We start from the raw sequence: 22,056 nt of genomic DNA, 5'->3' as shown, positions 1-22,056 counted from the left end.
GGACATAAATTGTGCTTGGTGCTGTCTTCTGAGCATTTCGGATCAGCTAGTGAAAAGGAAAGCTTGCGTAAGAAAACTAAAACACGTACAAGAACCTCTTAATACATAGCTACATAGCCATCTGACTGCCCCATGAAATGAAACTGCGTGAACAGAGTGGCAAGCATCCTTTCACATAAGGAATTTCTCTGTGCACCCTTTCAGATTATCAGTATTCGGACAACTCTAGTCAGAAGATGGGAAGGATATATTCAGGCAGTGGCTAGACACCATAGCTATATGGCCACAGCCACAATCATCGCATTCAAAGAAAGGAAAAGTCCCTCTTATGGGACACATCAGTATTCAGTCGTGTAACATGTCTGTCCTTACTTGTATGGCTCTCAAACATTTCCACTAAAGGTAAAAATATTTTAAGGTAGTGATGCTAAACAAGAAAATGGATTTCCTGCCTAAAAGTAAAAACACCAAATCTGGTCATTTTTTCTAGTTAAAACCACATCACCGTGCAAATGAAGTGTTTTCTGAATGTTAATGCTTTTATTGCACATACTGCAACAGCCCAAGTTGTGTATGTCCGTGCGAAAACAAAATAAACAGAAGCCCCAAACCTTGGTTGCCTTACTAATATAATTTAGAAGAAGCCTACAAAAAGTAGCCGACATGCAGTCTGATACAGAGCCATCTACTGGGAGCACACAGTCTTAGGAGGCAATGAGAACTACTTTCTGGATCCCAGTGACATGAACAGCATTTCTTTCCACAAAGAGATGTTTATTAGCAACACCGCCCAGCTTCCTGAGCTGCTAGCAACAGCCTCACTGTAAAATTGGGTATGGAAAATGTCGACATGTACAACATCCAGATTGTTTGTGGTGCTGTCTAAAAGAAAAGGGGATTTTCAGACAGAAGCAAACATCCCAGCACATTAAAACAAGGCCACCTCCATTACCAATTAATTTTGCTCACCTTACTTGCAACTCGATTGATCCTTTACATACAGTCAGTGAATCCGATGAGAAGAAAAAGAAAAAAGGTACCTGTCCGCAGATTTCTTCTGGCGGTGCAACGTTTGTAAGCAGAACAGAAAGGTCCAGGGTGTGAACGGGAAACTTCTCCAAAGCGTGCAACACCGCGGGTGCCACATAAGAAACCTGGCCATACCCTTCTTTTCCTACTATTAGCAGACGGGGCTGGCATGATGTTGGTTCGCAGAAAGCACTCCTAGAACAAGAGTTAAGAAAACAAGCTTATAAATGAGGTGCTGAATAGACACACAGATGTTCCAAGTAATTTTCCTATAGACTTTCTTTTCCCTCCCCAAATAATCCAAATGGCAGCGGTACATTAAATACATGTAAGATTTCCAGTTAAGTTATTCAGTCATTCCAATTGTTTCACCTTCTTCTCTTTGTTTCATCTTCTTCCCTTGTGTTTCCTATTCTTAACTAAACCAAGACTGCAAATTAATATCCCTGCAATCTTGCTTTACTACTAGGAAATAAATTGGTGAGGAGCATTTGTTTCCCCACTACAATCAGGCTGTACCTCTGCTGGCTTAAATCAAAGATGCTAGAGACTTAGCCTTGCTCTAAAGCACAGAAAATCTTCTGGACAGCACAGCAATAGAAACGGAGAAAAATAACTGATCCAGCTGTGACAACATGATCTAACTTTCCAACTGTGGGCTTGCATGACTTCCATACTAAAATATCACAAGATTAACACAACTTGGTGGCTTAACAAATAAAGACACCATTCAATTTTTTCTCAAGGTGTTTTAACAAGCCATTTCTCAGTTTTCTTTCTGCTACATAATTCACTACTGGTTTAACAATCCTGGAAAACAGAAGGGCAAAAGGTGGCAACACAAACCCACAAAGTTGGGGTATTTTTAGCTAAAAGGACAGACAGCACATTTATGTGGTCTTGAGTCTTTCAAAGAATGCCATGGATTAAGTCAACGTGTTCTGGTAGTCTACGGATCACTTTGGCTTACGAAGAGAAGTCTGGGCTTTTCAATTTGGTCATTCAGAGCAACTTCATTACAACTTTAGTCCCTCCACCCTTTCTTCTTGTGAATACCAAGCACCCCTTCAACACACAAACTTGATGTTGCCCCTTCGTCTACCACCCCTCGCACTTTTAACAGCTGGAACTGTTTACAAAGACTCAGCAGACCTGAGAATTTAAACATAACAGGGATCTATCTTTCTTTACCTGCTGAAACAGAGGCGTTTTTTCTCTGGTCCGTCAGGCATTCCATCTTTTAATTCATCTCCAGAAACCAAGCATGCATCGTCATCACTGTCAAACATATCATCTTGTAAAATACGATTGAAATGCTCTGAAAGGCAAAAGAGGTTTGTTAACTTTCCTGAATAGCCTTTGTCTCTTTCTCTTCCATTAATACAGCTTCTAAATCAGTGCCAAAACCCTTTCTTCATTTGAGAGCACACACTGAAAGCTATTTCCTAGAGTTCAGCCCATCACAGATCTAAGGAGATGGCACAAGGTACTACAAAGCTCTACTAAGTCCCACTGATGTGTACATATAAGGTACGCTACTCTTGGTGATTTTTTTCTCCCCCTTAGAATAAAGGAGATTATAAACACTTTCTGCAGTTGCTTAATAGCTAAAAAAGAAACAAACAAGACCATTTCTTTCTGGAGGAGGTTCCCACAATGAAAGCACAGGGATAAAGGATGTGATGGCCACAGAATTCCATTCATCTAGTAAGTATCAATGCTAATTGATCTCACGTGCACGTGTATAGTACGATCCACAAACGTTTAAATTAGGAGACTGGTTAAAAATGATGATAGCTAAAACAATATTTAGCTTAGACCAGTTATACTTGTATCCTGGTCCTGACATTCTTCAGAAAGGAATTAGAAACATTGACCTAGAAATGCTTCCCCTCCAAAGATCTGAGTTTTGACTTTTTAAAGAAAAATAGGTGCCTTATACTTCAAACCTCAAGTCAACCTCTACAAGTGCTAATTATCTTAGCTGCCGTCAGAAGCAAGATGCTTCAGTAGAGAACGCATCGTCCTTTACTGTGTATTGATCATTCAGAGCTTCCAGTTTCGAATCCACAATAAAACCTATGCGTTATATTCCAGACTTGCCCAAAAACAAGACACGCACATGCAAATAATAAAATTCTACCACCATTATGTCTGAAAGGTTTAAGTTGATTGCACAAACCACAAGTTTTTGCTTTAGCAGAATTATAAAGAAGTGGATGCTGTGGTTATACCTTGCTGTCGGTCCTCCTTTAGTGCAAGCTGTGCATGCGGGAAGATCTTCTGCACAACTTGTAAAATATTCTCTACTGATCTTTGAAAAAGTGGCTTGAAAATGGGAGAGAGTGCTTGTACGGGCGAAGTCTCGATCCTGTTTGAAGCTGGAACAATCTTCTTCATAGCCATGAAAAAGTCCTTTGCTTTTATTTTAATAGAATTAACGTCTAGTAGCAACTTCTCCCTACTTGCATAAATCTGAGGATAGCATCGGCGTAGAGAGCACAGCGCAGCTTCAGTACATAAAGATTTGATATCTGCACCACAGTATCCTAACAAACAAAAATCAAACGTTACATCAGTCAAGGCCCAGGTTTACAACATGCAACATTTAAAGAATTTGTAATGCCAAAACCAAACAGCTTAACAGGGAATTCAAAGTGCTACCGCTCTGCAGGGAAGTTTCATGTTGCTCACTGCCTGATATCCTGCGCTTATGCAGCTGAAGCAGACTCCTCATCAAAAACTATACTCTTGAGGAAGATGCCCCAGAACCATTTAACGTTCTTAGACAACAAAAGGAACGACAACAAAGAGTAAATAGATGAAAGCATCTCACTCAGATTGCTATGAAGGTGTGCCAGCTGCCTCGTTGACTACTTGTGCAGCAAGGCACAAGAGCATGGGTACTGCCTGGTACAAGCTAAGGTTCTTTACAACTTGGTCACAAGCAAGAATCCGTTTCTGTTTCAGTCTTACCAATGCATTTCTCAGCTAGTTCATCAAGCAACATGTCCGGTGGCTGAGGGGTCCAGTCACGAGTATGAATCTTGACAATTTCTTTTCTAGCCTGGAAGCAAAATCATTGCATTTTAGCTTGTCCCAAGTTTTCCTTAAAAATACCAACAAGAAACAAACAAACCAAAAGGCAAACAAGTAAACAAAAAACAAAACAGTCCTCCCTCAAAACCCCTCATCTATTAATACGCTTTTCTTACTTGCTCAACTTTCAAGTATTTTACAGTTATTTAATATACACTCTGCATTGTCAACCAGGAAATTGAATAGTTCTTATTTGTTATACTGAACTTTTTCTAGGAACCTACAGTGAAAGAAAAGGCATTTATAGCTTCAATAACAAGTTTCCAAACTACGAGACCTAAGGACCCAGAGGAAAATACTGTAATGAAAAATTTATCCAGAAACATTTCTTTGCTGTCCAAAAAACTTCTCTAAAACTTAGCAAGCTTTCATTGGGACAGTCTCATTACTTCATCACATTTGATTTTCAGTCAGTAAATTCACAGAAAGCACTTCTGGCACAATGCTTCCAATTGCTACAATTACTATAAAGAAGAAAAGAATTATGACTCAAACTACTACCACTGATCCGGGGCACAATCAAATGCAAACACATCCCCTATTCATTCATAAGCGAAGGATTGAGACCAAAAACACAACTTCATGATGAAAACACCCAAGTGGACTAAATAATTAAGCAAACAGGTACAACTTGGGGAATGAAAGGTTTGATTATAGAACTAACTACTTGGTGGTATCATCCTGACCATATATATCCAGTACCAGATTTGCCCTCCATGGAACAATGCAGTGTCTCCACATATCACTCGTTTGTTCAAGTTGTCAATTATTTTTTTCCTATAAAGTTGGACTTTGCCATGGTAGCACTAACGTTGAATTTAAGTTCTCACCTCTTTATTTGGCAAGTTGAAGAAGAACTCTCTGCCAAAGCGTCCTGGTCTTTGTAAAGCAGGATCTACAGAATCCAGTCTGTTGGTAGCTCCGATTACCACGATCTCCCCTCTGTTATCTATGCCATCCATAAGCATCTGAAGAGTTGAAACAATGGAAATAATAGAAAAATATAAGTTTTACTTACTGGTTCAGTACATTTTGTTACATTCCACATGACTTTCTTGATGCCGGAATAACCTTCTTCCTAGTGGTCATTCAAAACTGGGAAAAAAATAGTCTACCAAGTCGGGTTTTTTTTGATTTGATAATAAATCTGCAGACTGTTAAGTCATCAAGCACTTCAAGACTGTTTGAAATAATCTCTACGTTAATATAAAAGGAGTACCGCACACTTCTGCTCAGGAAGAAAATCACGGAAAATGTCAACTTTGATTTTAGATGTTGAATTTGTTGCAGTGAGATCTTCCTCATCGCACGATTCTATTTGGATTTAAACCATATTATCTATGGAGAGACCAAGATTAAGACAAGAACAGCACAGAGTTCAGCATGAAGCCAATCAGGAGCTCAAGTTTGTATTCTTTGTATTCCACTTTATCCTTCTCTTGCTGGAAGGACCTGCTTTTTGAGTCTCCTTCTCTTCACTAGGAGCATGTTCCCTCTTGCTTTGGTAATGCTCTTTCTCAGTGGTTTTAGTCTTGTCCTCTGTATCTTGGCATCTCTCTGTAACAGCTGAGGAGGAAAGGTTTTTAGAGCTACATTCAGTGTCAGACTCGAGAGAGGAAGTTTGCCGCAATTTCTCACCAGGCTCACAAGACTCTTTGCCGGACAAAACGGTTTCTTTTGAAATGAGGTCACGTTCTTTTGATCTTCTTGCTTTCTCCTTGTCTCTACCGTCATCACATTGGTACTGGGCGAGGTATTCATCATTCCCAGGAGATTTCGGAGGGTCCGCGATACTGCACAAAATAAAATCACATTTCTCACTTCTGCTGAAGGACATGAATATTAAGAGTAAAATCTTCCAAAGGCAAACAAACAAACAAAAACCTCCGGACTACAGGAACCCTCGCAAAGATATGCCATTTAGAAACCTCTCCGGTGATTAGGACACCTTCTCCAACTCCCAGAGAAAGTGCTTTTTCCCCTCTTGCTTCTGAAGCCATTGCACTAAAAAAGCAAACGCATCTGTCTCCCTCCACATGCTGCTCTGAATAAGAGCCAGAATATTCAAAGCCACTCTATTTGTTCTCCCCACATAGCCGAAAAAACACCAGTTGAAAGAGTTTTCTACCTCTCTCCACCAATTTACATTCACATATCCTATGACTGCAAAAATAGAAGGCAGGGCTCAGGGAACAGCAAATGTTGGAAATGAAAAAAAGCAGCCTGTTTCTTCAGAGTCTTAAGCCTATGCTGCTAGGAAAACAAAACAAAAAAAAAAAAAAACAAAACAAGAGGAGAGGAGAACAACAGCGGGAAATTTACCTATTCTCCAGGTGTTCAATTGCAAAGCCTCCTCTGGAGGATCAATAGCTGCGAATTCAGCGTGCTTAGGAGAAATCAGATCTACATCTGAACCACAACTATTTCAGTAGTATCACGAACTTCTGTTACTCTGAAGAAGCAGTCAGCACCGTTTCTATGTTAGGAAAGAGCTGAACAGAGTCTGTTATTCACATCAAGTAGTCAGGCAGGTTTCTTCTTCTTCAGGCTGGGTTTCACTAGAACATTACTAGCCTGTAAGCCTCATGGCATCACCTTCCATCTTGACTGCTGAACCTCCTTGCTCCCTACTATCTTCTTTGCCAAGATACAGCTGTCCACATTTACTTTTCCTACTTGGCTGGACTGAATTTAAGAAGATCTTGCATCTAAGAAAGGGAACAAAAGCTGCTGCCCAGCAGCGTGTGGCTCAGGGAGGAGTGAGAAAGCTCTGTGCAGCCCCCAAGGTCCGTGCAGCAGGAGGCAGGAGGTGCTCCAGGCTCCCAGCAGCAGTTCCCCTGCGGCCTGTGCAGGGAGAGGCCCCTGGTGGAGCAGGCTGTCCCCCTGCAGCCCATGGGTCCCCCGTGGAGCAGATCTCCACGCTGCAGCCCCCCTGCGGGTGGAGGAGCCCCCGGTGGAGCAGGTGGCTGTGGCCTGGAGGAGGCCGCGGCCTGTGGAGAGCCCCCGCAGGAGCAGGCCCCGGGCTGGACTGGAACAGGCTGTGCTGAGCCTGCTTTGCCCGTGACGCTCCTTGTGGAGTGATCTCCCTGTCCTTCTGGCAGCCCTTGAGCCCTTGCCAGCCTCTTTTCTCCCCTTGGCGTTGGAGGAGGGGCAGGGAGAGAGCGCTTGTGCTGGAGCTCAGCTGCCCAGCTGAGGAAAACCACCACGGCTCTGTCTTGCCGCTGCTGCAGCACGCTGGTAGCAGCCAGCACCGTCTGTTCTTCGAGCCTCAGCAAGCCCACAGCATCTTCCCAGAAGGGATCCCTTTCCTTCACGCCTGACAGGCGCCGCCTCCAGAGGCTGAGGGCTTGTGCCCCGTTTGCAAGCGCTTTCTCAGTGCCCCCTTCCCCAGAGAAGGATCCCAGCTGCTTGGCTTCCCTGCCCTCTGCTGCCAGGCTCCCGCAGCTGCTATCCCAGCAGCGCAGCAGCCAGCTGACAATGTGCTCGCCTGGAGGACAGCTGCAATCTTGTCCCATGGCTCGCAGCTCACCCAGGGATGGGGATCACCTGCTTCCTGCTGCTTTTCTCTCTGCTCTCCTTTCCAACAGCTTCCTGTGCCCTGGGATGGCCCTACCTTGGGGTAGGCTGCCTCGCCTTCCTCTTGCTCCTTCCCCTTCTTGGGAGGACTTTCTGCCCTTCCGAAACGAGATGACTTCTGCATGCATTCCTTCCCCTTGTGTGTATTGGCGCCTGAGACAGCAGCGGGGTCGTCCCCGGAGCCAGCTCTCAGGGCCTGTTCCAGGCTTGGAGGGGCTGCAGGGAACATGCCAGGGGCTGGAGGGGCTGCAGGGAACATGCCAGGGGCTGGAGGGGCTGGATGTGAAGTACTATCAGTAAAGAATTTCTTTCTAAAATATATTAGAAATCTAACTTTTCAGTGTAAAGCTATTAGTCCATGTCCTGTCACTCCAGGCCCTGATAAAGACCCCCTCCCCAGCTTTCCTATAGGTTGCCTTTAAGTACAGGAAGGCTCTCAGCCTGGCACACAGTAAAACTGATGGCAGATCCTTCACTATATTATTTGAATTTCACGTAAATAGAACAGACTATCAACTTACTTAGGAGAAGTAATACAATTTCAGAACTATTCAAAACCAAAGGCATTCCAAACTAAGTTTAAGTTCAGAGGAAATCCAAAGAAAAAACTAATTTTGAAACTAATAATCAGAGACAATAATCTTCTTCAAATGATAGATTTTCCTCCTGTACTGGGTAATATTGGTCTGTCTTTAATGCTCATCCAGACATGGCTTTGACACCGAGTATCTTGCTTTGCCTCTGCATTAAGTCTTCTTCTCATGTGAGGTAAATGTCCTGCTCTTATGGGATGGGCTTAGGAGACATACGCGCTGTGTCTCATGATGCTTGGATATCATCTTAATTCTGGGTGAAGATGAAAGGTCTCACTGCTTCCTGAACAGGGAAGTGGATGTCTGCAGTTAAGAACCCTCTGTCTAATCTAGAAACATGAAGGAAGGAGTTTGCTGGATTGCAAGTGACAGTGAAGAAAGCCACAGGTGACATATCAAACTGATTAAAATGTTATTTAGCTCAGGGCATGGCTAATGATGTGGAGCTGGAATAGTTTGACGACTGTAATTACACTCACTATCACTGTTACTTGTTTATAGGATGGTAATGCCTAAAGGTCCCACTGGAGCCTGAAACAAGGTTGTGCTGGGTGCTGCACGTGCATATCTCAGTAGCACTTTGATAGCTAGTGATACAAACAGACAAAACAGAGATTGAAAGGAGAAACGGGGGGACAGAGATAAGAAGATCTTCCTGCAGGTCATTTAGGGTATGAGCCAGGACTTCAGTGCATCCAGCTCTCTAGTGCTCTGCTGGCCCAGTGAGATGAATGGAAAACATTGCAGCTTTGGAAAAATAGTGCTTCTTCTAATTCTTTGGCCAGTTTTGATGATTTAGGACTGCTTTATTTATTTATTTATATATTTTATTTTTTCTTTTCCCCATTTGTGCTGGAGAAGGTGAACTTTTTAAATACCTATTCTGAATTCAAATATCATTTTCATTGTTATGTTTCTGTTTTGTTGGCACTATTCATAATGACTTCTACCCTTCAGTGGAAGCAAAAGCTTATCATACCATAAAAGTGGAAAGGTCACAGAAAACTTCAGAGCTTTTGAAGAAAGCTGAGGAAAATCCATTCCCTGTTCTAGGCGGAGAGAGTGGCTGATTTCCAGACAGGTAAATGGGCAGGATAAGGCCACTTCATGTCCGCTGATGGCCAGTTGTATGGACCGCGAAGATAATGGACTAGCAGCACAAGAGACAGTGCCAATAATCTAATCCAATACAATCTATTTCAAGTGGTAGAGACCTGATACTCTACGACAATGTGAGGAAGACCAAACTGTCAGGCAAACTTTGAGATGATCATGTTCAGGATCTAAAACTCTTAAGACAAGTGTCAACACAGGAAGGGTGAAATAAAGGCATGAATGCCATACAAGTACTGATAAATCTCAGGAAGTCTGGAAACCAGGGCAAATGGATGGAATAAGATGGTGCTTTGTGTTAGCAAGAAGCAGAGGTTAGGGAAATGTTATGGGTCAGCAATAGAGTGGTTTTGTGCAAATCGCTGCTAAAGAAAGACAGCCTTGCTAGCCTGCTCTTTGCTCTTAGCTCCAGTCTACAGTTATCAGACACATAAACAATAATGGGAATTACGGGAGACTTCAACTTCCCAGCAAAAGACTGAAAGATGATTACCACTTATTCTCATACAGATATACTATGTGATGGATTTCTTCACAAAAGTGAAAAAATATAAGACCATTTTAGACTTGGCTCCTGTACGGGTTTAAATGTAGTAAGATTTGAATAAAGTCTGATCATGAGCTGACTTTTCTCATTTTACATTTCAAGACAGACAACACCAGGCTTAGAACGAAGGTTTTGAGGCTTAGAAATGCAAACTTTGAAATCTAAGGAAATGAATCATTGAGTCTGACTAAGCATCTCTGGGACTGGAGTGCAGAGAAGGCAGAGTTAAAATTCAAAATTCAGATGGGAAAAAAGCAATGAGAAAAGGTACATTTCAGAGGTTAAAAACTGCAAAAATAAAGTACGAATGACCCAAAACCTCCTTCACGTAGGAAATTAAACAATAATAGTAAATGATACTTAAGCCACAGAAACCAGGGGGAACAAAGAGAACAAATTAGGACAGTTGCATACTCGAGGCAAAAATAGATCAAAAGTTAATGATGTCTCAAATGCTGCAAATCTTATTTCCTGCATCTAACAGCAACAACAATGTGATATTAAGGGCAGTGACAGGATTCCCATTGCAAATGAGGGTAGGGCACTAGGCACAACATCATCTGAGGTGAAATAAAAATCTACAGTGATTCAAGTGAAAAATTACAAGCTGATATCTACCTAGCCTATTAACAGCACTGGCACACAGAACAACAAGTCAAGTAGGAAAAATACATCACAACTGTGCAAATCAGGGATAGTCACCAGAATGGGAGAGTAACAAATATACTTCTGTCCAGGAGAATGTAAAGAGTGATCCAGACAAGTGCAGGCCTGTTAGTTTGACATCAACGCTGGGCAAAGTTTTGTGGCAAGAAGAGATAAGACTAGGGAAGTAGCGGGTAATGTGGAATTTACAAGATAATTTATTAAAGCTAATTTGTTTTCAGAGAATTTAGTAGCTTGCCTTTGTAGGACCAGTGCTCCCCTACACAGGGGAAGAACTACATCTATTTCACTTTCTGTGAGCTTCTGATACATTATCTATGGATTTGTGCTTTGGGGCTGCAAGTGAATAAAGGGAGTTTGCAATTGTTCACACTGTTCGAAGAGGGAATTACCGGCAAAGGAGAGGTTCCCTGTAGTGATTCTCAGAGACAGTTCTGAAACTGCAGCTGCTAAGGAGGCAAAGACTCATGGAGAAATGTAGGCTGGAAGGGAGCTCTGAACACCCAACCTCCTATTCAGAGCAGAGATGACTTCAAATTTAGGTATGTTCAGTATGGACGTGGTGGCCGAAGACTAAAAATTACATATGAGCTTTGAGATTTCCAGGTGACATAAAGTTGGGAAGTACTACCGAGCCTGACAGAAGGATATCCCTTGTGATTGAAATGGTTCAGGTGAAGTGACATTTGATAATACAAAGCAGAGCCATGCTTAGAGATTCTCAACCAAGGGTGGTTTTTTTTTGTTTTTCTTTTTTTTTTTTTTTTGTCATGTTTGCTATATGGCAGTCAGGAGTTTAAAACAAACAATAAAACAACAAAACCCCATGTTCATACACTGTTAACAGAAGAACTGAAAAAGTTAAGTGGTTATATGGTGTGTATGGCTATTCTTTTTTTTTTTTTTTTTTTTCTCCAGTATAAATACACCTGACAGGGCAGCCCTGCCACACATTTAAGACATGAGGCAAAATTCTGCCACTTGTATTCACATTGAACTTAGGAGGAAGTGTTCAGAAGACAGAAGGAACAAGTTGCCTATTGTGTGGAAGGGAATTAAAGGACATCATTCTGCTCAGCCAGATGCCAGTTGAGAGAAAAATATGATGTCTCTGTGAAAATGCATTTCTTGAGTAAATATCAAGGAGAATTAGGAAATGTGTAAGTTGGGAGATACATCTGAAATGATGATTGCAGTTGGCTTATGAGGAACTTTGGACAGGAAATTGGTAGAAACTTCCCATTTTAAGAATAAAGTGCACCATAGATATGAAGTCAGCATTCACCTAAAGAGTAGAGGCCAACTCAAAGCCCCCACAACAAAGCAGTGGACAAACCAGAACACTAACATGTTGTGGTCTAGAGTCACACAGATATACATAAGTTTACTATACCTAAACATCTGAGGGGTTCCTTTGAGAGGCGGAGGGCTTGTGCCCCATTTCCATTTCCACTCTCAGTGTCCCCTGCCTCAGAGAAGGATCCCAGCTGCTTGGCTTCCCTGGCCTCTGATGCCAGGCTACCAGAGCAGGTATCCCAGCATCGCAGCAAACAGGTGACAATTTGAGTGCCACAGCAGTCCTCATTGCGAGCTGGACGCTCAGGGCACTTGCGGCCACCCACCTTTGTGAGCTCCAAGGCTGACAGTGACTCTCTGCTGAGCTGCCACGGCTCTCGGGTGTCCCGGTGACAGAGCTTTCGGCGCTAAGCTGACTGCCAGGAGAAAAGGCTGCCGTGAAATGGCTGCTCCACAATGCCAGGAGCAAGGTCTGCTGGGCTGGGGGTTCGCAGGGGAGCTTGGCCTTGGGCCTGGCAACTGCGCCTGGAAGCCAGGGATGGCCTTGGTGTGCAGCTGGACACCTGGGCCTGAGAAAGCAAGGTCTCTTTCCAGACACTTGGCACCATCGTCACCCAGTGGCTGTCTCAGGGGGATGAGAGAAATGCACAGAATCTCTTGCTTTCCTGAAAAAGGGATGCATTTTGACCTCAAAGCGAGCTCCTTTCTCTCGGAAGCATCACGTCCTCCTGTCTTTCTTGTATTTGGCTATGACTATAGGAATCCCTGCAATCCCTGCAGCTGTGTCCCCTGCCAGCTTCTTGTGTGCCCCAAGCATCCTCGCTTGCAGGGCAGTAGAAGATGCAGAAAAGGCCTTGCCTTAGTGGAAGCACTGCCCTGCAGGAGCTCCAACATCCCTCTCAGCAGCACGCTGTAGCCCCCAAATGCCCCCGAAAGGGCACATTTCAGCTACTGGGAAGGAAATGAGCTCGCTCAAGGTGAGCTACCCGCTCAAGGCCCAGGTGTCTGTGAGGCAGTGTTGGCAAGGAGTCCTGTTGTGTGAGTCCGTTCTTTGTGGGTGCTCCGTCCCCACAAGGCTTGCTTTTCAAGGCCCAGGAGAGTCTTGTGGGCACTGGCCTGGGGTCCCAGGCTGAGCCAGCTGCTGGCTGGCAATCAGGGAGGCTCGCTCGGTGTCTTGGCTTGGGTTTGCGTGGCCAGGCTGTGGGAGCGGGGGGCTGCAGGGGTGTCCTCTGTGAGGAGAATGCAGCAGCTGCCCCATGGGAGCTCAGGGCCGCTGCCAGGAGGCTCCTTCCAGGAGGGACCCACCCGCTGCTGCCCAGAACGCAGAGCAAAAGGATGATGTTTGCGCCTGGGGGAGAGCCCATCTAAGAAAGGGAACAAAAGCTGCTGCCCAGCAGCGTCTGGCTCAGGGAGGAGTGAGAAAGCTCTGTGCAGCCCCCAAGGTCCGTGCAGCAGGAGGCAGGAGGTGCTCCAGGCTCCCAGCAGCAGTTCCCCTGCGGCCTGTGCAGGGAGAGGCCCCTGGTGGAGCAGGCTGTCCCCCTGCAGCCCATGGGTCCCCCGTGGAGCAGATCTCCACGCTGCAGCCCCCCTGTGGCTGGAGGAGCCCCCGGTGGAGCAGGTGGCTGTGGCCTGGAGGAGGCCGCGGCCTGTGGAGAGCCCCCGCAGGAGCAGGCCCCGGGCTGGACTGGAACAGGCTGTGCTGAGCCTGCTTTGCCCGTGACGCTCCTTGTGGAGTGATCTCCCTGTCCTTCTGGCAGCCCTTGAGCCCTTGCCAGCCTCTTTTCTCCCCTTGGCGTTGGAGGAGGGGCAGGGAGAGAGCGCTTGTGCTGGAGCTCAGCTGCCCAGCTGAGGAAAACCACCACGGCTCTGTCTTGCCGCTGCTGCAGCACGCTGGTAGCAGCCAGCACCGTCTGTTCTTCGAGCCTCAGCAAGCCCACAGCATCTTCCCAGAAGGGATCCCTTTCCTTCACGCCTCCAGAGGCTGAGGGCTTGTGCCCTGTTTTCAAGCGCTTTCTCAGTGCCCCCTTCCCCAGAGAAGGATCCCAGCTGCTTGGCTTCCCTGCCCTCTGCTGCCAGGCTCCCGCAGCTGCTATCCCAGCAGCGCAGCAGCCAGCTGACAATGTGCTCGCCTGGAGGACAGCTGCAATCTTGTCCCATGGCTCGCAGCTCGCCCAGGGATGGGGATCACCTGCTTCCTGCTGCTTTTCTATCTAATCTCCTTTCCAACAGCCTCCTGTGCCCTGGGATGGCCCTACCTTGGGGTAGGCTGCCTCGCCTTCCTCTTGCTCCTTCCCCTCCTTGGGAGGACTTTCTGCCCTTCCGAAACGAGATGACTTCTGCATGCATTCCTTCCCCTTGTGTGTATTGGTGCCTGAGACAGCAGCGGGGTCGTCCCCGGAGCCAGCTGTAGGGCCTGTGCCAGGCTTGGAGGTGCTGCAGGGAACATGCCAGGGGCTGGAGGGGCTGCAGGGAACATGCCAGGGGCTCGAGGGGCCGCAGGGTGTGTGACAAGGCTTTGAGGGGCCTCAGGTCCTGCCGCAGTGGTTGAAGTCGATGCAGGGAACATCAGAGTTGTTGGAGGGGCTGCAGGTAAAATGCCAGGGCTTGCAGCAGCTGCAGGCTGCGTCACAGCTTTGCATCAGGTCAAGACGCATTTTCCTAGAACCATACATTTCCTCCTGAAGGGGCTGAAGAGCATGGAATGGTCTTCAAAATGCACAGAGCAGACCCCAGCAAATGTAGAGCTGCTGCTAGCAAGTAGGTAACTTTATTGTTCCTGTTGTTAATTTTGTTTCACAACAACAGATGCAAATATGTATCTTGAGTTGAGGGCAAAGGTGACCTTGGATCTGAAGCACACAGGCGTTCGCTAGTGTCCCCCCATCCGGAGTGAATCCAGAACGACTCGGAAGGAAAAATAAAATCCAAACCAGTGCGTTGTGATAAAGAGAGTTTAATAGGGTAGAAAAGGAATAAAAACCAACAAAATAATAAATAATGATACTTACAGTTTATAAGATATTAATATATAAAAATATTTAATGCTATTAAATACTTATAATTTTATAATAATAAAACAATGCCATATTGTACAACACAGTCAATAAAGTGGATTTAATTAAATAAATAAGAAAACCAATAAATTAAATGAAAATTTAAAAATTTAAATTTAATACAAATAAAACCCATTTTTCCCATTCCAATGAATTGCTATCCCCATCATCACTTCCCATCCCACTGATCATTTGCTATCCCAAAGACCTCCCAGTTCTTATCCCCTCGGCATGCCAGTGCAAGAAGAAGTGCTCTGCAGGCAGAGGCCTTGCTGAGTGACCACCTAAGGAGAGGAATTTAATCCAGAAGGCAGGAAAGAAGAGCAATGCCCCGAAAGAAGAAGCAAGTCTTGTCTCTCAGCCCTTTGGTGTCCCAAGCAGCAGTTGCCATGGCCAAGCTTTCCCAGCCCAGCTGCTGCCAGCATCTCCCCAGCTTGCCATTGCCACCTTCCTGGGTGAGGCGCGCGCGCATTTGCCATTGGCGCTGTTGCCCATCCCTGAGAGTGGCAAGCAGTGCGTAGGTCCAGCACGAGAGAGGGGAGAGGGCAAGCGAGAGGGGCAAGGGCTGAGGAGCGTGGCTGAAGCTGGAGCAGGTGCCTGCAGAGGTCTCTGTGCCTGCCTGGGTGCTGCGGGGGCCGTCGAGGAGAAGCCCGAGGTCGGTCACGGGTAGCCGTAATAGTAGGCTATGGCGTGGTCCTTCTGCCGCTGCACGAAGAATTGCACGGGGCCGATCTTGGTCTGGTGGGCCGCCCGCTGCCGCTCCTCCTGGGCCAGCTTCTTCAGGCGCTCCCGCTTGGGACGCTGCTGCGGCGTGATGGGCACCGACTCCTCCTGCTCCTCCAGCGGCGTGGGCGCTGCGTCGCGGCCTGCCCAGGGCCCCACGCAGGGCACGTAGTCCACGCGGGGCTGCGCCGGATTCTGCAGCGTGCGCGGCTGCGTGGGCAGAGCCGGACGCTGCGCTTTGCCCCCTGCGGCTGGCAGGCCCCACACTCTGGGCGCCTGCTCTGGGGGAGCTCTCTGTGCTCCTGTGCTGCCTGGTGGTGCCGGCAGCGCCTGGGCCTTGTGGCCAGCTGGGGGCCGGGGGGCAGCGGGCACAGCGCTGGAGCCTGGCAGCGTCGGCCGGGCCCTGGGCATGCCGCTGGAGGTGGGCTGCGGCTGCACACAGGGCGGCTGGCGCACTGGCCCCAGCGCCTTGGCCCTGGCCCCCAGCGGCTGCAAAGTCTCGCTGGGGGTCTTTGTCCCCGGCTGCTGGCGCTGCAGCATCTTGGCCCCGCTGGCTTGGGGCCGGAGCCTGTCCTGGGGCCGCACGGCACGGGCACGGGCACGGGCACGGGGCTTCATGGGGAGGGGCTCCAGCAGCAGCCGCGCTCTGCAGAGAGGCGGCGCCGCTGCTCCTTGCCCCCCAGCAGCCCCCGGGCTTCGCGCTCTCTTGCTGGGTGCCCTGGTGCTGTCGCTCGCTGGCTGCTGCCTGCCGCTGCCCGCTTGGCTGCTGCTGCCAGGCAGCGCGCTGTGGCCAGCCGTCTTGCCCTGGCGCAGCGTCCTGGGGCCTTGGCCAGCCTGGCCCAGCAGCAGCGTCTTCTCCTTGCCGGGGGTCTTGTCCGTCGTGGGCCTCCTGTGCTGGGAGCTCTGCGCTGTGCTGGGGGTGCTGGTGGGCGCGGGGCGCTTGGCCCCCCACTTGGTGCCGGTGGGCGCAGGGGCAGGCGGGGGGCTCTGGAGGGGACTGTGAGGGGGATTGGGCAGGGCTCTCCTCAGGGCTGGGAGAAGTTGAGACCTCTTGAGGGGAGCCAAGGGAGGCTGGGGCAGGGTTCTCTTGCGGGCAGGGATGAATTCCTGCTGGGGGGGCCTTTTGGGGAGAGGCTTGGGCAGGGGTCTCCTGCGGGCAGGGTCGGGGGGGCTCTGGAGGGGACTCAGGTGAGGCTTGGGCAGGGCTCTCCTGAGGGCAGTGAGGAAGTCAGGGTCGGGGGGGCTCTGGACGGGAGCCGAGGGAGGCTGGGGCAGGCTTCTCCTGCGGGCAGGGATGAATTCCTGCTGGGGGGGCCTTTTGGGCAGGGCTCTCCTGAGCTGGGGCCGGGCTGCAGGCTTGAGGGGGGAGCTGAGTGGCGGCACAGCAGCTGCAGGGGGCTGCAGCGCCCGCCCAGCCTGCACCTTGTCGGGGTGCAGCCCAGGGGTTGAGGGGACCTCACCGAGGGCTCCTGTGGCTTCCAGTCCCTGCGTGCTCGGCTCCTCGATGTCCTCGCAGAGGTCGGGCAGCTGCGAGAGGAAGCGGCTGAGGGCAGGACTGCTGGGCAAATCGGGGAAGGCGTCCTGGGGCTCCACGGCATCCAGGCAGCTGAGCTGCGCCTCCAAGCCGGAGCTGTCCAGGTCGGCCGGGAGCTGGTCCTGCACGTGCTGCAGCTGCTGGCTGTCCCCTGCCAGCTGGGGAAAGGCCTCAGTGAAGGCATCGGTGCCCAGCTCCAGCAGCTCCAGGGGCTCCTCAGGCACCTCTGCAAGTGTCGCCGCTGAGGAAAAAGCAAGCCAATGCAATCCCCCAGGCATCCCCCGATGCCAGCTTTCCCATGGCTCCTGGGTGTGGGGCGCCCAGCGGCCGGCTGTGCCAGCCCCAAACTCACCGTCGGGCGTCGCCGTCTGGGTGCTGGCGGTCCTTGGAGCCTGGGCAGGCTCGGGGGCAGTGGGGCCAAGCAGCGGGGGCCCCTGGTCCTCGCTGAGCCCCACGGCGTGCAAGCAGGGCTCTGGCAGCTGCCCCCAGCTGCTGCTCAGGGTGCGGGGCGCGGGGAGCGCCTGCGCCCGCAGCGGAGGCCCCGGCACGAGGAGTGGGGGGGGGCCGGGGTGGGCAGGAGCCTGCAGCAGGCAGGTGCCTGCGGGGTGCAGGAGCTCCCCTTGGAGCACGGCCCTGGGCCCCAAGCAGAGGGGATCCTGGGGCACCAGCGTCTCCGTCAGCAGGGGCTGTCCCCACTGGGAGACACTGGGGGCACAGGGAGGAGCGGTGTGGGGGAGCTGCCCCACAGCAGGGAGCTGCCCCCCGGCGGGGAGCTGCCCAAGCTGCAGGTGGTGCCCCTGGGCTGGGAGGTGCCCCCCAGGTGGCAGCTGCACCCCGGCGGGGAGCTGCAGCACCTGTCCCTGGACCCCCGGCACCACGTGCCAGACGGTGGCCTGGGGCAGCGCGGAGGGGAGGGTGGGTACCTGCGTGGGCTGCAAGGGCAGCGCCGTCGCTCCGGGGAGGGAGGGCAGCAGCCAGGCAGCCACCGTTGGCGGCACGGCTGGGACGACGAAGGGGGAGTTTTGCGTCTGCGCAAGCCGCGGAAGCCGTCTGGGGAAACCCTCTGTGGGAAAAAGGCCGCTGGGCTGAGCTCTGGGGCGCTGGGCTCGCCAGCAGGGCCGCAGCCCCGGGAGGAGCGGGAGCCGGCTGCTGGACCTGCCATGGTGGCTGGAGAGTGGGGCGGTTGCTTGGGGAACCCGGGCAACGGGGGTTCCGTCCCAACGGCTCACCAGCCCCTCGCCGACATCTTGGGGAGGACTGCAGGCTTTGGACCCAAGCAGGCTGCCCAGCGCAAGACTTGGCCATCCCCAGCAGGCTTGCCCTCCCACGCAGCACTTGCCATGCCCACCACGCTTCCACACCGCCTCTTTTCCCTGGCATTTCCCATGCCAGGACCAGCTTTCATCCTCATGGTCATTTCCCATCCTGACAAGTTCACATGAGAACAGATTCCCAGACAAAAGATTTCCCATCAACACGAAGCGTTTCTTCATCCAAAGAGATCTCGTCCCAAAGAATTTCCCTCTCTTGGATGACTTTTCCAAGTATTTCCTTCCTCAGCGAATGTTACCCACCCCTTTCAAGACTTCCCATCCCAATGTTTTCCCATCCCAGGAACGACTGCTCATCCCAATGCTTTTGCTTCCCAGTGCTTTCAAAGCCCGGGAACATTTCCCACCTCTCTCATTTCCTAGCCCAATGCCTTTCCACGCCAAGGAAACCTTCCCATCCCAGCAAGGATTTCTCGGCCCACTCAGCCTTCCCCATCCCAAGCATTTCCCAGCTTCACCATCCAACACACAGCTTGGCCAGCCCACAGCTCTAGAGAGGGATTTGGACGATGCTGATAGACACAAGGTCACGGGGATTTGCTGTGCTGATGATTGCTCTTTATTACAGATCAACACAGATCCCCAGTCCCAAGGGTGCTAGGATGAATCTGGCAAATATGTAGATACGAGGCTCTTCCATTTCTTACCGGGAAAGAAAGAGATCTGTGCGTTTCTCTCTCTCCACCTTAGGAAAAACATAGGAAGGGGAGAGTACTAATGAACAGGAGCATGCTCAGCTCAGCCACCACGAAGGAGGCTGCCCGCTCCTCAGCACCTCTAAGCAGCAGCACCTTCAAGTCTCCTCCTGCAGCAGCAGCACATCAGTGTCTCTTGTCCCACCAGCAGGACAGTGGCGTCTCCCATTGCACCATACCGACCTCCACGCCTCGAGTGCCAGCACCAGTCCTCATTGCGAGCTGGACGCTCAGGGCACTTGTGGCCACCCACCTTTGTGAGCTCCAAGGCTGACAGTGACTCTCTGCTGAGCTGCCACGGCTCTCGGGTGTCCCGGTGACAGAGCTTTCGGCGCTAAGCTGACTGCCAGGAGAAAAGGCTGCCGTGAAATGGCTGCTCCACAATGCCAGGAGCAAGGTCTGCTGGGCTGGGGGTTCGCAGGGGAGCTCGGCCTCGGGCCTGGCAACTGCGCCTGGAAGCCAGGGACGGCCTTGGTGTGCAGCTGGACACCTGGGCCTGAGAAAGCAAGGTCTCTTTCCAGACACTTGGCACCATCGTCACCCAGTGGCTGTCTGAGGGGGACGAGAGAAATGCACAGCATCTCTTGCTGCCCTGCAGTGCTGCTGTCCTACGCCCTTGGGGGTCTGCGAGATAGAAAAAGGGACGGATTTTGACCCAAAACCCAGCTCCTTTCTATCAAAAGCATCACGTCCTCCTGTCTTTCTTGTATTTGGCTATGACTTTAGGAATCCCTGCAATCCCTGCAGCTGTGTCCCCTGCCAGCTTCTTGTGTGCCCCAAGCATCCTCGCTTGCAGGGCAGTAGAAGATGCAGAAAAGGCCTTGCCTTAGTGGAAGCACTGCCCTGCAGGAGCTCCAACATCCCTCTCAGCAGCACGCTGTAGCCCCCAAATGCCCCCGAAAGGGCACATTTCAGCTACTGGGAAGGAAATGAGCTCGCTCAAGGTGAGCTACCCGCTCAAGGCCCAGGTGTCTGTGAGGCGGTGTTGGCAAGGAGTCCTGTTGTGTGAGTCCGTTCTTTGTGGGTGCTCCGTCCCCACAAGGCTTGCTTTTCAAGGCCCAGGAGAGTCTTGTGGGCACTGGCCTGGGGTCCCAGGCTGAGCCAGCTGCTGGCTGGCAATCAGGGAGGCTCGCTCGGTGTCTTGGCTTGGGTTTGCGTGGCCAGGCTGTGGGAGCGGGGGGCTGCAGGGGTGTCCTCTGTGAGGAGAATGCAGCAGCTGCCCCATGGGAGCTCAGGGCCGCTGCCAGGAGGCTCCTTCCAGGAGGGACCCACCCGCTGCTGCCCAGAACGCAGAGCAAAAGGATGATGTTTGCGCCTGGGGGAGAGCCCATCTAAGAAAGGGAACAAAAGCTGCTGCCCAGCAGCGTCTGGCTCAGGGAGGAGTGAGAAAGCTCTGTGCAGCCCCCAAGGTCCGTGCAGCAGGAGGCAGGAGGTGCTCCAGGCTCCCAGCAGCAGTTCCCCTGCGGCCTGTGCAGGGAGAGGCCCCTGGTGGAGCAGGCTGTCCCCCTGCAGCCCATGGGTCCCCCGTGGAGCAGATCTCCACGCTGCAGCCCCCCTGTGGCTGGAGGAGCCCCCGGTGGAGCAGGTGGATCTGCCCTAGAGGAGGCTGCGACCTGTGGAGGACGCCCCAGAGGAGCAGGGTGTTCAAGGACAGGTTGGAGCTGGTGCTTAGGAACATGGTTTATTGGGTGACATTGGTAGTACAGTGAGGACTAGACCGGACAAATGTGAAGGTCTCCTCTAACAATTGTGATTCTATGATACCTCCAGCACGTCCTCCTCCACCACTTCCTCCTCATCATCCACGGCCTTTTTCTTGTCCACTGCCTCCTCCTCATTCACTGCCTCCTCCTTGTCTACCGCATCCTCCTCGTCCCCCGCCTGCTAATCCTATTTCTCATTTTCCTCCTCCTTCTCCTCCTTCCCTGCCTCTTGCACCTCCAACACCTCCTCCACCTCCACTGCCTCTTCCTCCTTCTCCTTCTCCAGCCCTACTGACTATTCCTCCTCCACAGCCTCCTCCACCTCGGCAGAAACTTCCTGGCCAACTTCCTCTGCATGCTCCTTGCTAAGGCATGCTGGTAGCAATGATGGTGAGCCCAGAGATGTCAGGAAAAGTTGCCACGAACCAGGTGTGCCAAGGCGGCTTCTCTGGGAGGCTCTGGTTGTGAGCGCTGCCCACCGCTCCTAATTCTAGTTCCATTTGTCACCCCACAGGACCATGGCACCGTGGCCCTGTAAGGTAGCAGCTGGCGGCTCCTATCATCTTGATGACGCTCTGTGATGCGCTGCTTGTTGCCTGGGTAGCGATTGTTAGCTATTATGCAAATGGCTTGTCATCAATCAGGGGTGTGGCTGCTCCTCCCTATAAAAGGGCCAAAGGGGGGCAGTGGGAGCCAGAGTGCTGGAGAGGGGAGATGGGAGAAGATGGAAACAGAAAAGGAGGAGGATGAGGAAGAGGCATAGGTGGAAAAGGGGGGGGGGGGGTAAGAGGGGAAGGGGGCAGTGGAGGAGGTGGCGGAGGAGGAGGTGGTGGCGGAGAAGATTGAGGAGGTGGCGGCATTTCTGGAAAAGGAGACGGATGAGTAGGAAGCGGTGACAAAAGAGGAGGTGAGCAAGGGCTAGGCAGAGGGACACGATGGAGGTGGAAGAGGAGAGAAGAAGGTGGAGGAGAAATAGTAGAATGTGAGAGAAGGAAGTGGCAGCAAAAAAGAAAAACAAAAAGGAGGAGGTGGAGGAGGACTAGGAGGTGGTGGAGGAGGAGGCCAACAAAAAACAAAAGAGAAGGAGTAGAAGGTGGA

The sequence above is a fragment of the Aythya marila genome (genome assembly GCF_965140915.1).
Source record: "Aythya marila genome assembly, contig: HAP1_HAP1_SCAFFOLD_170, whole genome shotgun sequence".
Classification (NCBI taxonomy): domain Eukaryota; kingdom Metazoa; phylum Chordata; class Aves; order Anseriformes; family Anatidae; genus Aythya; species Aythya marila.
This window is presented reverse-complemented; position numbering follows the sequence as displayed.